This window comes from Prosopis cineraria, unplaced genomic scaffold (genome assembly GCF_029017545.1).
Source record: "Prosopis cineraria cultivar Desert tree isolate PC_DT_omini unplaced genomic scaffold, ASM2901754v1 PC1, whole genome shotgun sequence".
Taxonomy (NCBI): Eukaryota; Viridiplantae; Streptophyta; class Magnoliopsida; order Fabales; family Fabaceae; genus Prosopis; species Prosopis cineraria.
Window position 1 is genome coordinate 1606429 of NW_026555332.1, and position 14503 is coordinate 1620931.

The following is a 14503-nucleotide window of genomic DNA, read 5'->3' on the forward strand; positions in this document are numbered from 1 at the left end:
ATTGTCAAATTGTCATATTCAAAGTTTTCAAGTCGCTGTTTTTATATTTATTGCATATGATTGATTTGTCACAAAATTGCGTTCCATCGAAATAAACTTTACTGCTTGTGGTGTGTGTGTTTGGCCTGAATACTACTTGTATATTTTATTTATATATAAATTGTGTTGGAAGAGGGATCTTCCATTGCGATTCCCAAAAGCTAAAACTACTAGAAACACAATATATATTCAGGATTTTTTTTAGTGGACAAGCAAAAGAAAGATGTAAGCAATGCAATGAGAAAGAAAGATTTGTAGAAACTATCCGCGTGTTTGGTTATTTTTCAAAACGGTTTTGTAATACAATTCTTAAAATTAATTTTCAAAAAAAATATTTTGTTATGTTAATTTAAAAACAGTTTAAAATTAAAAAATAGGTTGATAGTGTTGGCTGCAAACGGTTAATGATAGTGATTTATAATATAAATTAATTAAGATATATATATTAATAATTAAATATAGTTTGTAATATAAAATGAAAATAACTTTAAGATATTAAAAATAAAAAATGAAAAAATAAAATTCAAAACGCTTATTGAAATAATTTATTTTTTAAAAAATAATTTTTAAAAACAGGTCCTAAATTTCCACATCTTGCATGCTATTAGAATTCCAATCATATATATATATACATATCCAAGGAAAAATGATAGAAAGAGTCATTTAAAATAGCTAATTGACATATTGGTCCCATGAAATAATATAATTCCCCTCAGGTTTCTTGGGATTTTTTTGTCATTAAAAAATCAAATGAAATGACCAAATTGCCCTCAAAGTAAATAAAAATACCAATCCTCATTGAAGAAAAATTCCCGCGTGTTTAGGCTCTGATTAATACTGTTCATGTTCTCATCTTCTCTGCCTCGTGGTATTGGTTTGTCTCCCTCTCCCTTTCCCTTTCCTTCTCTTTCTCCTTCTCTTTCTTCTCCTCTCCTTCTTGTTCTCATTCTGGCGTTCCTTGTTTTAAGTTTTTGTACATGGGTTGTTTGTGTTGATTGGCTACTGCACGTGGGTATATATTAGCATGCAATCTTCCTCTGTTGGGTCTGCTATACGTGAATGTATTTTCTCTCTTCCTTGAAATTTTCTCCTCCCATATATGATAGTTGAAGTTGATATGGGTTATTGTACATAAATGATTGAGGTCTTCATTTTCTCTTCATGCTTAAAGCTAAAAACGTGGGTACTAATGCTTACTCAACGTGAATAAATGATAAATGATATGTCATTTTTAGTTCTGTTGCAAATGCATAAAGCAAAACTTGTAAATAACAAATATAAAATTATGAATATAAGAACGATAGTTGTTATTGAATAAAACATAACAGATATGTGATCATGATATTTAAAAATAGACATGTTGATGAATGACTATTTCATTATTTCAGGTTGGTATGAGAAATGACTTCTTCTTCTTCTTGTTTTGAAAAGGAACTATTTTGTTATTTCCACACAGGGGGCATTTTGTAAAAAATATTGAAGGTAAAATACAATATGATGGGAGAGTGTGAGGGTGAGAATGATAGGAGAAAGGATGACACTTGAAGAATTCAGAATAATTTGGCATTGACACTAATTTGAGCGACATGAAATATACTATGAGATATGATAAAATGACCCTTATAGACCTTGTTAATGATGGTGGAATTGCTACCCTATTTGAGCATAATGTTGGAAGCAATCATGTAATATAGGTTGTAAAGAAAATGGCAATGGAGAAATAACAATTGAGGAAGCACCAATGTAAGTTACTATGTTTAATTCCTGTAAAGAAAGTTGTCATTTGCTATAGCATAATTGTTATTTTAGTAACTAAAGTTGTGATTGTCAATGCAAGTGTAAATGAGACATGAAGTTGCATGGATTTTGAATACAGGATGGAGAAATTCTTGTCATTTTCATATCCAAACTCTCCTTCTCCTCCTATTAAAGATCATGATTTCGAACATGTAACCTTTGAAAGCGAGGTAGAATGTGTAACCTACCAAACTTGTGAAGAACTTCCAACATTACCATGTGGAGTAGAAAGTGCACCTACATCGATTTCAGAGCTTAATTCTTCTAAGTGGAGGGATTTGTTGTCAAGTGTAGGGTAGACCTTTCCACATACTGAAGCTTTTAGAAAAGCATTGTACAAATATAGCATTGCCTATAAGTTTTATATAAATATAAGAATAATAGTACAAAGAAGATGAGAGTGAGATGTAACATTGAAGACTGCCCTTAGAAGATCACAGCATATGCATTGGAAAAGAAAACTTCATTTCTACATGTGAAGACATTTAAAAATAAGCACATACATTATGCACAAGACAGTTTGATTATTACCCGTAGGGGAAGTTCAAGTCTAACATCATATATTGTACTTACGGATGTGAGGTCTTATATAGACAAACATCCTAATGATATTAGGAAAGAGTTGCAAAGAAAATATGGTGTCAATCTGACCTATTGACAAGCATACAGAGCCAAAGGGAAGGTGTTAGAAGAGATCTATAATAGACCGGACCAATCTTATATATTAATTCTATAGGTTTGTGATTGATTAGTGGAAATGAACCTAAAAATAGTTTCTAAGTGGGTTGCAGCTGAGAGTAACAAGTTTGAGCGTGTCATTATAGCTTATGGCTGTTGTATAAAGGGTTCATGCATGGTACAAGACACATATTATGCATAGATGGCAGCCACCTAAGTAGTCCTTATAAAGGGACTTTGCTATCAGCATCTGCTTATGACGCTGATAATAAATTATTTCCCTTTGCTTATGCCATTATAAAAAGGGAGACACTTGAAGATTGGACTTAGTTCTTGTACATAGTGAAAGAAATAATAGGCTCAATACAACTCATAATAGTTTCAGGCCAACACAATGCCATAATGGGTGCTGTTCAAGCTATCTTTAGAGACGAGCAACATGCATTTTGTTACCATCACATTAAGGGGAATTTTAGTGTAGAATTTTTGAAAATTAATAGAGGTAAGAGAAGGACAAGTGGGAAGGGCAAGGATGATGCATTAAACTTGCTTGATAACATTGCATATGTAAGGCTTGAGAATGACTTTAATGAAGCAATGGGAAACATGAAAAATTTCAGTTCAAAATTGGCTTAATGGCTTGAAAATCATGGAAACATTGATAAGTGGTCTTTATTTAAGTTTCTATATAGAAAATTGGACAATATAACCATAAATCTTGTAAAGTCATTTAATTCATGGATGGTCATTGAGAGAAGGCATGGTGTTGTGCAATTGATCCATGAGCATAGAGAAAAGGTAGCATGCAAAATGCATGCATCCAAAATGGCTCTCTCTACTTGGAGAAAAGGTGTTGGTCCAAAGATTGAGGCAAAACTAAGAGACCACCTAGCTAGAGCTGAGCAAATGTTTGTAAAGCATTATGGAGGAAATAGGGTTTGTGTACATACTGCATATGGGGACTTGCGTATTGATCTTGGCTTACGTGAATGTAGTTGTGCAGTATAGCAAATGTTTGGGATTCTTTGTCCACACACTTTCTCTACCATCAAGCTAACACATGACAATGTGTATAGTTATGTGAAAGATTATTACAAAATCACTGCATAAAAGAACATACATTGTTGTAGCATGACTCCTGTTGTTATAATAAACATGCCTCATCTAAATGACTACAAAATTCTAAATATTAGGGCTAAGTCTTCCTCCAACCTCCAAGGACCAATCGTCCTCCTGAGAGGCCATGAACTTCTAAGAAGGAGTCATAATTTCAGAACAAGAAGATTTATCACTATTCACTATGCCATCAACCAGGCCATACATGCAAGACTTATAGAATCCTAATCTAATATAGGATATGATGTAGATACGACACCCTTTTTGCATAGTTATTATGAATTCAACTATTTTTTGTCTATACAGTGTGCAAAGATGACTATTATTTTCTTAGATTGTGAATATGACAAAGCTGAAACTTCTTATGTATAGAAGAGTCAACCTTTTATATATTTTTGTCAAAAGGGTTGTAGGATATTTTGATACAAGTTGTGAATCATGTAACTGAAAATGAAACCTTAAAGTCATTTATGTCACTTTTTAGGGTTTTATTGTCATGTAAATTAATAAAAGTTGTTATTTGTTGGATTAGAGTGGTATTTCATTTTGTGCCGATTCAGTCAATTTACAAAGGGTGCTAATAAATTGCAATTTCTTGTTACATAGTTGTGAATATAGGAACAAAACTTGTTAATAGTGGAACTAAAGTTATGAACAGGATGTTATGAATTTTTAACTCTAATGCTTGTCTGAACTTGCACACCAAAACTTGCGAATAGCTAATGCATAGTTATGAATATAGGGACAAAACTTGTTAATAGTAGAACCAAAGTTATGAATGAGGTATTGCAAATTTTCAACTCTGATACTTGTATGGACTTGTACTCTAGGACTTGTGAATAGCTAATGCATAGTTGCGAATTTTTAAGTACTAAGCTTGTCTGGATTTGCATACCAAGACTTGTGAATGACTAATAAATAGTTGCAAATATAGGAACAAAACTTGTTAATATTGGAACTAAAATTGTGAATGGGGTGTTGTGAATTTTCAAGTACCAAACTTTCCTTGCTAAATTTTTTTGCTTAATTCTTTTATTACTTTAGTTTACCTATGTTTTACATTCAAAATAACTTTTGAAAATTAAAAAAAATAAAAATACCAAATGCACTTTTATATTGATGAACAAACTTTTGATAAAAAAAAATCAAACACACTTAATTTCTCACATTTTCATTACACTAGTGAAATGAGTCAACTAGCAAACTTATAAGAAATAATATGTCAAATAGAATAAATTTATCATAAAATAATTTAATTTTTTATTTTAAAATTGTAAAAAATTGTATCTTTATAATCATTTGATTTTTTTGGTTATATAATTTACCTTTTTTTTTATCAAAGATCAAAATTATAATTGATCAATATATATATATATATATATATATAAAATTCATTCGACTATAATTCAACTATGATCAAATTGACCAATTGTAAACTAACTTCATTCGTTAAAGGTAACATTAGTATCAATTGGTGTAGGAAATTACAAACTATGATCAGATCTCATCATATAAGATCGAAGGCAACATCGCAGCCTTATAACTTTAGGCATTCTACTCCAACCAAATGCATCAAAGTATTGCTAAAAGAATATAAAGCCTTGTGATCCTTTTTTCATGAGAAACTAAATGAGAAAATAAATGTTCAGTTGTAGTATCAATTTTATTGAGTATCACACAAATGTATCAAAGTATTGCTAAGAGAACACAATACATATTAAGGGAAATGGCTGTGTTAGGTGGGTCAAAGTTAAATATGACATTAGAATCAATGCTATTGAGTACCACACAATTGGCAATACCTATTCAAGAGGTCATTACACATATGAACAAATATTCAAACAGTGGCTACACCTTTATATACTAAGTAGTTATTGACAAATATTAACATCCTTCTTTATATACTAAAGTGGCTTGATAAATGATAATTTTATATATTTTTATCTTTTTAATTTAGACTTTTAAATATTTATTTGAAGTTAATTGAGTTTAATTAGATATTATTTAATTTTATTAGCCAATATTCAGTTTTGAAATTTTAACTATCTAAATTTATGATTTTAAAATATAAATGATATCTGTAATATTTGTACACAAATGCTATTTAATTTTATTTTATTTGTATAGATTTTTTAAATTTAATTTAGAAGATATTGCTAAAGAATATTTTAGATAAGAAGAATCTGGGCATGCTTGGAGATCAAATCAAGATTTAAATCTTTAAAATTTTGTTTAGATTTATTTTAGGTTATTTAATGTAATTTTTAATTAGGGTTATTTAAGGTAGTTTTATCTTTTTAATAGATTATTAGTTTTTATTATAAAAGAAAGAAAGAGAGATGCAGGAGACGCTCCACTCCCCCCCACACAGAGAGAGAGAGAGAAGAGATGAGAGGCACGTCTGATAAAAAAGAAGGACGCAAGATTTTGATGGAGAGGAGAAAAGAATCAGACGCGACGCTGCAATTTTGTTTTAAGTTTTATGGAGAGCTAAATTTTTAGTGTGATCAATCATAAATTATGATTCTAAATTTCAATCAGAGTCTTTAATATTCAGGGAAGATTTTATTTTGGCTTTATTTCAATTTTCTCTTATTCTCTCTACCTCTAAATTTTATGCTTTAATTATTATTACTGATTAGAGTAGCTTTATTGCATAATTTTTAAGTTATAAATTTTATCTGAAGTTTTACTTGCTATAATCGATTGATATAGCATTATAAGAGTAATTTGGCCTAGCTTGGGTGATTATCCATGCTTTGTTTCTGGTATGGCTAACATAGAATAGTTGTTAGATTGTGGGTTAAAGGAGATCTCAATTAATATATAACTTAATCTCTTGTTTAATTCTTGAATGATAATTTGAGAAATATATAATAAAATCAGAATAATAAAGGTAAATAAAATTGATTTATTTGGTGGACGAGGAAGATTAAGTTTAAGTGATTGGGTTGTGATTGATTGTGCTGCTTGTGCTTGATAATTTTTTCAGTTGAATTTTCTTTATTTATCTAATTTTAATTTAGATTTTTTTAATTAATTTCATTATAAAAAAAACCCCATCATTTACTTTTTCATAACCATAATTCAAATAGTTGCTCTATTGACTCTTAGAGAGATGACCTAAGTTGTGTTTTACTGCAAAATCTAATTTTTATTAATTTTAGTACTATTCGACAGTAGTGTCATGGCTACCCCCTTTTCTTTCTTGACTTCTCTTCATTAAGTAATTTCAAGGCCACCTTTTTTTTTGTTTTCTAGATGATTAATCAGCTACCACAAAAGCTTAGTCTTGAAGTTAGTAACTTCTTCCTACACCAAAGAAGGAATAACACATAAGTTGAAAGAATAATCAAAAATAAAGAATAGCCCTGAAGTAGAAAGAACAATATAAAAGAAAATGCAAGCATATATCAGTGATGTCCTGTAACACTGTGGGATCCCATGTCTTCAACCAAATCATGACAAGAACTCCAGAATCTTTCCTGCAAACATGTAGCATATAAACAATAATTACAATTAGTCAAAGGAAACAAAGGCACTGCATAAATAAGATAAGCTGTAACAATAAGTGGAGAATGCAATGATTATTCTGTTGGCGTACCGGCGGCCAAATAATATCAGCTATTGGTTTCTTCCCAATCAAGCCTAGGTTCACCAACTCAATGATGTCGAAGAACCTATTTTGCTGCAAAGGAAACAAATTCATATTATCAAAATAACATGCATATAAGACACAACAAGGAGTTGACTAATGGACCATACACATATATTCGCCAATAATCTTTTTACATCTAAAGCTCCATGTTTTTTCCTTTTCTTTCTCTTTAGTTCAAGACCACTATCCCCCTTTAACGAGTAAAGGACATAGAAGTTCAGTGTCTTCAACTTTAGCACGAACCACATCCAATGATGGTTCACAAGAGCTGGACCGATGATGAGATTGCATTCAACTATATCATACCCTACATATTTAGGTAGGATATCCCTCTTGTTCTTTGCTGCCTTCTAAATAAAGGGGATTTGATGTCATTTTTCACTACAAACAAGAACACATTATGCAACAAATTAAAAAAAACAAAACATAATAAAGACAACATTTTAAATTTAATTTCACTAGAAGCTAACCATGAAGTCAGTATCAAATATATGACGACAAACTGAACCTGAATCCTTGATATCACCCATTAATGCATGGCATAGCATAGTCATAAACTACAACCACCAAGGAGTTCGTGTTATTTGTACATTACTATGTGTAAATTATAACAAAACAAATTTAGATATTGTCTCACCTTGTTACTAATCCACTGCATTCCTCCCAAATATTAAAGTTCATCATGAGTGAGATATTGTTCATACATTTCAACCAAGATCCTGAAATAGGGAATAATAAATAACTTCTCTTAAACTGTTGGAAATGAATGAAAAATTAGGCAACAAAGATTACTTACTCATCACCTTCCTCCTTTTTACACATGTGTGATACAATTGAAAACAATTGTTGCTTTTCATCAACCTTCTTCTTTGTCCTCTTCACTGACTTTGATAGAACCCAAGGACACCTAATAGTTAGTATTTTTGTCCTTGTAGATCCTAAGTCATCGTTCACCATCATCTTCCTTAACTTTCTTCTCTAATTTTTCCTCTTTGCCCTCTTCTTGGGAAGACACATGAATTGGAGATGATAAATCATTAGTTTGTTCTCCTCCTCCTCCTCCTCTTCCTTCATCACCTCTACCTTTTCATCATCATCATCTTCTTCTTCTTCCTCAGACTCAAAATCTCCCTTATCTTGTTCTTTAAACTCAAAGGCTAGCTTGTCTTCACTACTATATCCCACCCGATCATCTTTTTCCTTAATTTCAACACTTGACTTGCCTTTCCCTTTTAATTTTCATGATGCTTCCCTTTTCTTCTGCTCCTTTTTGAACACAGATTTAACATAAGCAATTAATCTTTGGTCATTTTCTTCAATAACTCCCATTACTGTTGAAAACAAGTCCTTCAATTCTTATACATTTATAAAATGTAAGTAGAAAAATAACTTGTTTTACATGCTATTCTATCCAAAAAAGTGAGAAATAAATATTGGGTCTAGATATGATGTCATTTGTCTCTTCTTGGTAATAGTGGAAGGGGGCTTTCCTGCAAAAGTACTATAAAGCAGCTTAATATTGTTGTCTCTCTCTTTTTATAGTCTTTCCTTGGCTTTGCTATTGTTTCAATATTGGACAACATTTCTTAAATTATGGTCACCTATTTCGACCAATGAAAAATGCTCAAAAAAATATATCTACATGAACATACATATAGTTATCACATCATACTTAGGATGAACACATTACAGTGAAAAGAATACCACAAATTCATCTATGCATACCACTAAAAAGTGTAAGCATCCTCTTACACTTATAATGTGATCCTTCTTCTTTTTCCTCATTTGTTTCAATTACTCTTCCAACTTGTCACACAAGTCATCTAATATGTATCTTGACCAATTGAAGTCTTTCAATGCATTCTTGGTGCAATACATTACTTTAACCGTCCGCTTACTAATATTAGCACTAGCACTCAAACATAAAAGTATTCTTAATGTGTACAACAAAAATAAAAACTCAAAGTTTTCATCCTTTGCTCTAGATTTAATCAATGCCAATATCTTCTTATATGGCATTTTATAATATTTTTCCCTTAACCTCAAAAATGCTTCATCTCGGTCATCCACCTTTATTGACACCTTGTCCCCACCAAAGAGTAATCCCATCAATGTGCAAACATCTTCTGCTTTCATTTCTTTTGACTTCCCTCTAATACAAAATTGATGGGTAGGTGGATCATATAAAGATATTAATTGAAAACAAAGGTCTCAGGGAGTGTTTTCCATCGGATATCAAGCAACACTAAACTCGATGTTCTCTACCCTCATTCTTAAGTTCTCATTTCCTTTCATGAACTTTACAAGCTCCATAAACTGCCTCACAGAACACCTCGTGTGAAAAGAAACCTTGTATTTATTTCCTCTAACATGTCTATTAGATTTTAATTACCTAACTTTCTTAACATAATTGGCTTTTTCAGCCTTTAGCAACTCTTCCCACGCCTTTAGTTCTTGTTTTATTCTATGTTTTAGCCTCATTTTCTTAAATTTATCTTCATTTTTCTTCAAAAAGTCCTCCTTGAAAAGACTTAATGCATTCACCATTTTCCCTATCCTAAATCATATCCACGTAGAGAAAGCTTAAACATAATTGCTGCATTAGAAAGAATATACATAACTTACTGTCAAAGTACTTTTAGATCACATCAATTACATATGTAGATCACATACATTTTTGACAAAATATATAACAATGCTCAATAAAGTAAGGATTGAGATATAAAATTTCCATAAGAGGTCAAAAATAATAATCAAAATAATGGAAAGACTTATCTTGCAGTTGACTTCAAATTAATCACGAAAAAATTAATAAAAGTAGTATTGAAATATATAAAAGTCTTAATAACAAAATCATCCAACTAATATTTATCTAAGCAAGGTCTTAAAAAATCACTTATTCTTTTAATGTCAAACAAACAAATTATAAAAAGAAAAAACATAAGCAATTTTTACTTATACCACTATAAGCTAGTTTACTTTTTAATCATTTTTAAACATTTCTATCAATTCAACTAGTTGAATTGATCAAATACTCTCTTTCTTTTTAACAAATAAGATCACATTCAATAAGGATTACCAGCTAGCTGCTAATAAGGATGATTTCAATCTCACCATGCTTACTCAGAAAAAGTTTGACTAATCACCATATCTCTCGTATCTTCCATTTCCCTTTTTGCAATGACAATTAAAAAACTATGGATCACCTCTTCCTATATTGCCATTGGTCTATGGCAGATTGGTTCTTTGGGCTTCTACCCATTAAAACTGATTACATCTCCATCTTTTAACACTTAGCTTAAAAAGTGGCTATCTAGAACTTAGAATAAATAGACAAGGCAATTTCAAATTTCATGCAATATGACACGGTAGGAAAAAACCATAGCACTATATGAAACAGACCTGTATAGAAAAAGATTATTGACAATTGATCCCAGATAAATTAGCCAACAATTAAAACTAGTGACAACATTCAAAGGCATTTGTTAACACTTGCATGAAACAAAGCCACAGACATCATCAACCCTAGCTATATGAGGTTGGGTAGATTTTGAAAGGCATTTGTGTAGTTTCATTATTTCCTTTATACTCCTAATGCACTGATCCTTTTCTGATAATTTATTGATCCCATTTTCATTCAAAATAAAATAAAAGAAATTGAACTTTTAGCCCCACAATCCTACAGTTACTGAAGTGAAAAAGATAAAAGAGGAAGAGTGGGACGAAGGGAACCAAAGTCAAGTAAGACTGGGGATAGAGGGAGAACAATGACAACGACGACAAATCCACAAACCCACGATGGCAGAACCACTGCTCCCAGCACTGAGAAGCAAGCCCGAAGTTGCTAGAGGTGAAGCAAGAACGACTGTAGGGCTACAGCAATGCTGTGACGGCAATGGAGGCACACACTTGAGACACGAGAGGGCGGACACACCAGAGATGACACGAGACGACAATCTGGACAGAGCACAAACGAGATGTTGGAATGGGGGAAATGACGTTTTTTTTTCTTTTAATTTGAACGAGGGGCAAAATCATCATTTCTTCAAAATTTCTAATGCTAGAAAAATCTCCTAAGACCCCATGAGAATTATACTATTTTAAGGGATCCCTCTGTCAATTAGCTAATTTAAATAGACTTTGTTGTCATTTTCCCTATATCCAAACATTGTCCCACCATTTGTCTTAATTATTTTCTCATGTATATGAATTAAAAAACATAGTAAAAAAATAATATTGTTTTTGTGCGGGGCCTTACATCTCATTTTTATACTGATAATCTGTTTTTTTAATATATTTTTTGAATTCATCGGATATCCAAATTACATCCGTTCAACCGATAAATTAACATCTTTCCATTTCCGTTTTCTTGAGCATCCCTTTCAGGGATGTGTACTTTCAAAAAAATGTCTAATAAAAAATATGATTGGTCATGTTAAAGGAATAAAGGTATCATGCGATGAAAGCTCCAAAGTCTTCAAATCTTTGTGAATGTTTTAAAAATTAAAAAGAATCAAGCCGCACTAAATCTAAAAGTCTCCCTTGCAAAATATTTTTAATTTCAAGTCTCCTGCCGTACTTTTTTTTCAAAATAATAAAATAGACAAATGGGTTACAAGGTGAGGTAGGAATAGCGTGTGTGTTCTTTTCCTACCAATAATATTGACTGAATGATGAAAATAAAGTGTCATAGTAAAGAATTGTTAGTTCAATCTTTGCCACTAAGTTTTATTTGTTCATATTCAAAGTTTAATCTAACTTCATAATTCTCACACACACACACACACATATATATATATATATATAAGGTTATTAAATTCATGAGTTTAAATAAAGTTAATGATTTAAATAAACTTGTAATAGGATGTAACCTTGAATCATAAACTCATAAAAGTTTAACTTTATTAATAAATAATTATTAACAATATATAATTAAATAATAAAAATATAAAATATGATTATAATCTAATTTAAATAGATTTTAAATAAAAATTATTGAAATTAAATCCACCTACATTGTTAGAATATTATCAAACTCAACATAGAAATTTTAAAATAAGATAACTTTATTTTGGTATTTTCTTTTTTATTAATTTTTGTTTTTGCTTTCTAAGTTTTATTTTTCTTTGACTCAAGTCCTACCACTTCTATAAACGAAGTTCTATACAATGGCTACCCAATTCATTTAACTTGGTGAAAATTTGAGTTTAGTGAATTTTACTAAGTTTATGTGAAGTCCGAGTTAATAAGTGAGTTAGCATAATTTTATAAACTAAAAAAGTAAAAATAATAAAACTTGAAAAGTCAATTGGTAAATTTAATTGAATTTGTATTTAACTCAAATTTATGAATAAGTTGACACGATCTTATAAGTTTAAAATGTAAAAATGAAAAATTGGATAGTGAGAGTTTATCAACAATGCATACATATACTTTTGTCGGTCATGGCATCGAGGATGATGAAAAAAAAAAAAATTAAAGATCTATCACTAGGGTATGAGAATTTCGCAATCTCATATTTGATTTGATTTTATTGTCCTATAACACTGCTTAGTCCGTGACTTCGTCTTCCAATATATATATATATATATATATATAGTGCATAATTAAAAAATTAAAAGAAAAGAAAAAGAAAGCAGGAGAGTCAGAATGGAACACGACAAGAAAAGAGAAAGCTGAGCAATATAGATGCACTATCCAAAAGGAACCTGGATCTGGTGATGTTGCAATTGTTAATCTGTGTAATATATAACATATATGTATATATAGCTTTGCAGAATATTAAGAATAAATGCCATTTTTAGGTTTCATAAATAGGTTTATATTGAAGATTAAAAAGGAGGGTGGCTCTCGCTTTCGGCATTTGAATTCTCCATTTGTTCCTTTGCTTTTGACATTCAACGTATCTTCAATTGTAAGTTTGTTTTATAGCAAAATGTAGAAAAATAAATGATTATATTGACAATTTATTTTTCTATGGTCTTGAATATTTTTTTCTTTCTGTACCATAGTACCTCAAATTTGGTTTAAACAAAATCTTAATTTGTGCTCAATTATTTTAATTGTTATCTTATTTTCCCTTTTTTCTGTTGTCTTCTCAATTTCAAAGGAATAAATACTTATACTTAGGTCTATCATCTTAGGCAGATATTTGAGAAAATTTATCCGGTATTTTAAATTTCAACAAATGAGCCCGAAGCAAAGTTTCTAAAAAGAATAACCAAAAGTTCTAATAAAAATTAATGTCTTATTTGGTTAAAGCATGAAAAGATATTCTTGTTGCTTTACTTAATTTAATGTTTATTGTATTGTTATTTTTGTTATCCCATTTGTTATCATAAAAGATCTGGTTATTTTATTCTTTTTTTTTTTTTACATTTTTGACAAATCATGTGTCAAAAGAAGCCCATAGGTTTGAGTTCCCCCCCCCCTCTCCCGAATACTATAAATGTGATTGGACTTTGGTACTGTAAAATATTGTACTCCCTTCATTTTAAATTATAAAATATTTTTAAATAAAATTTTATATATTAATACAACTTATTAAATATATTTTATAATTTTATTTTTTTAAAATAACAACATAAACTTTTAAAAATATCTTTATTTAATGCTTCATTGATGAAAGAATAGTGAAGAGAGAGAATATATAAAAAGAATTATATTAGAAAAATATTAATAATGAAATTTTTTATTTATTAAAGTGTCTTATATTTTGAAATGTTGACTCTTTTTTTAAAAGTGTCTTATAATTTAAGACGGACAGATTGTAGTTTTGGAGCCTTTCTATTAAAGAAACAAAACTAAATCATAGATTTATTTAGCAATTAAAACGACAGCTGGATGATTAGTATTATATTAATACTTTTAATACGGTAATTTTGAATTGAAAGTGAGGAAGATGACAAAGTTAATATGCTAAAACCTAACACTTAAACTTTAGTTGCATTCACATGGAACTGAAAAGTCTGCTTTGAATATAATTTTTTATGAACACCAGTGGAATATCCATCTGGATTAGACATTACATTAATCCCTTATTCTTTCTATCCAGAATTTATCTCTCCAGTTGATCATATCAATTCTTTCCATGCCATCTCTGATAAACTTACTATGTAATGGAACAAATGCAATCCCAGCTATATTCTTAAATAGATTTGCTTTCTGAAAAGATGGAAAAAGAAGTCAAGCTACATACGTACGTATAAATTTTTT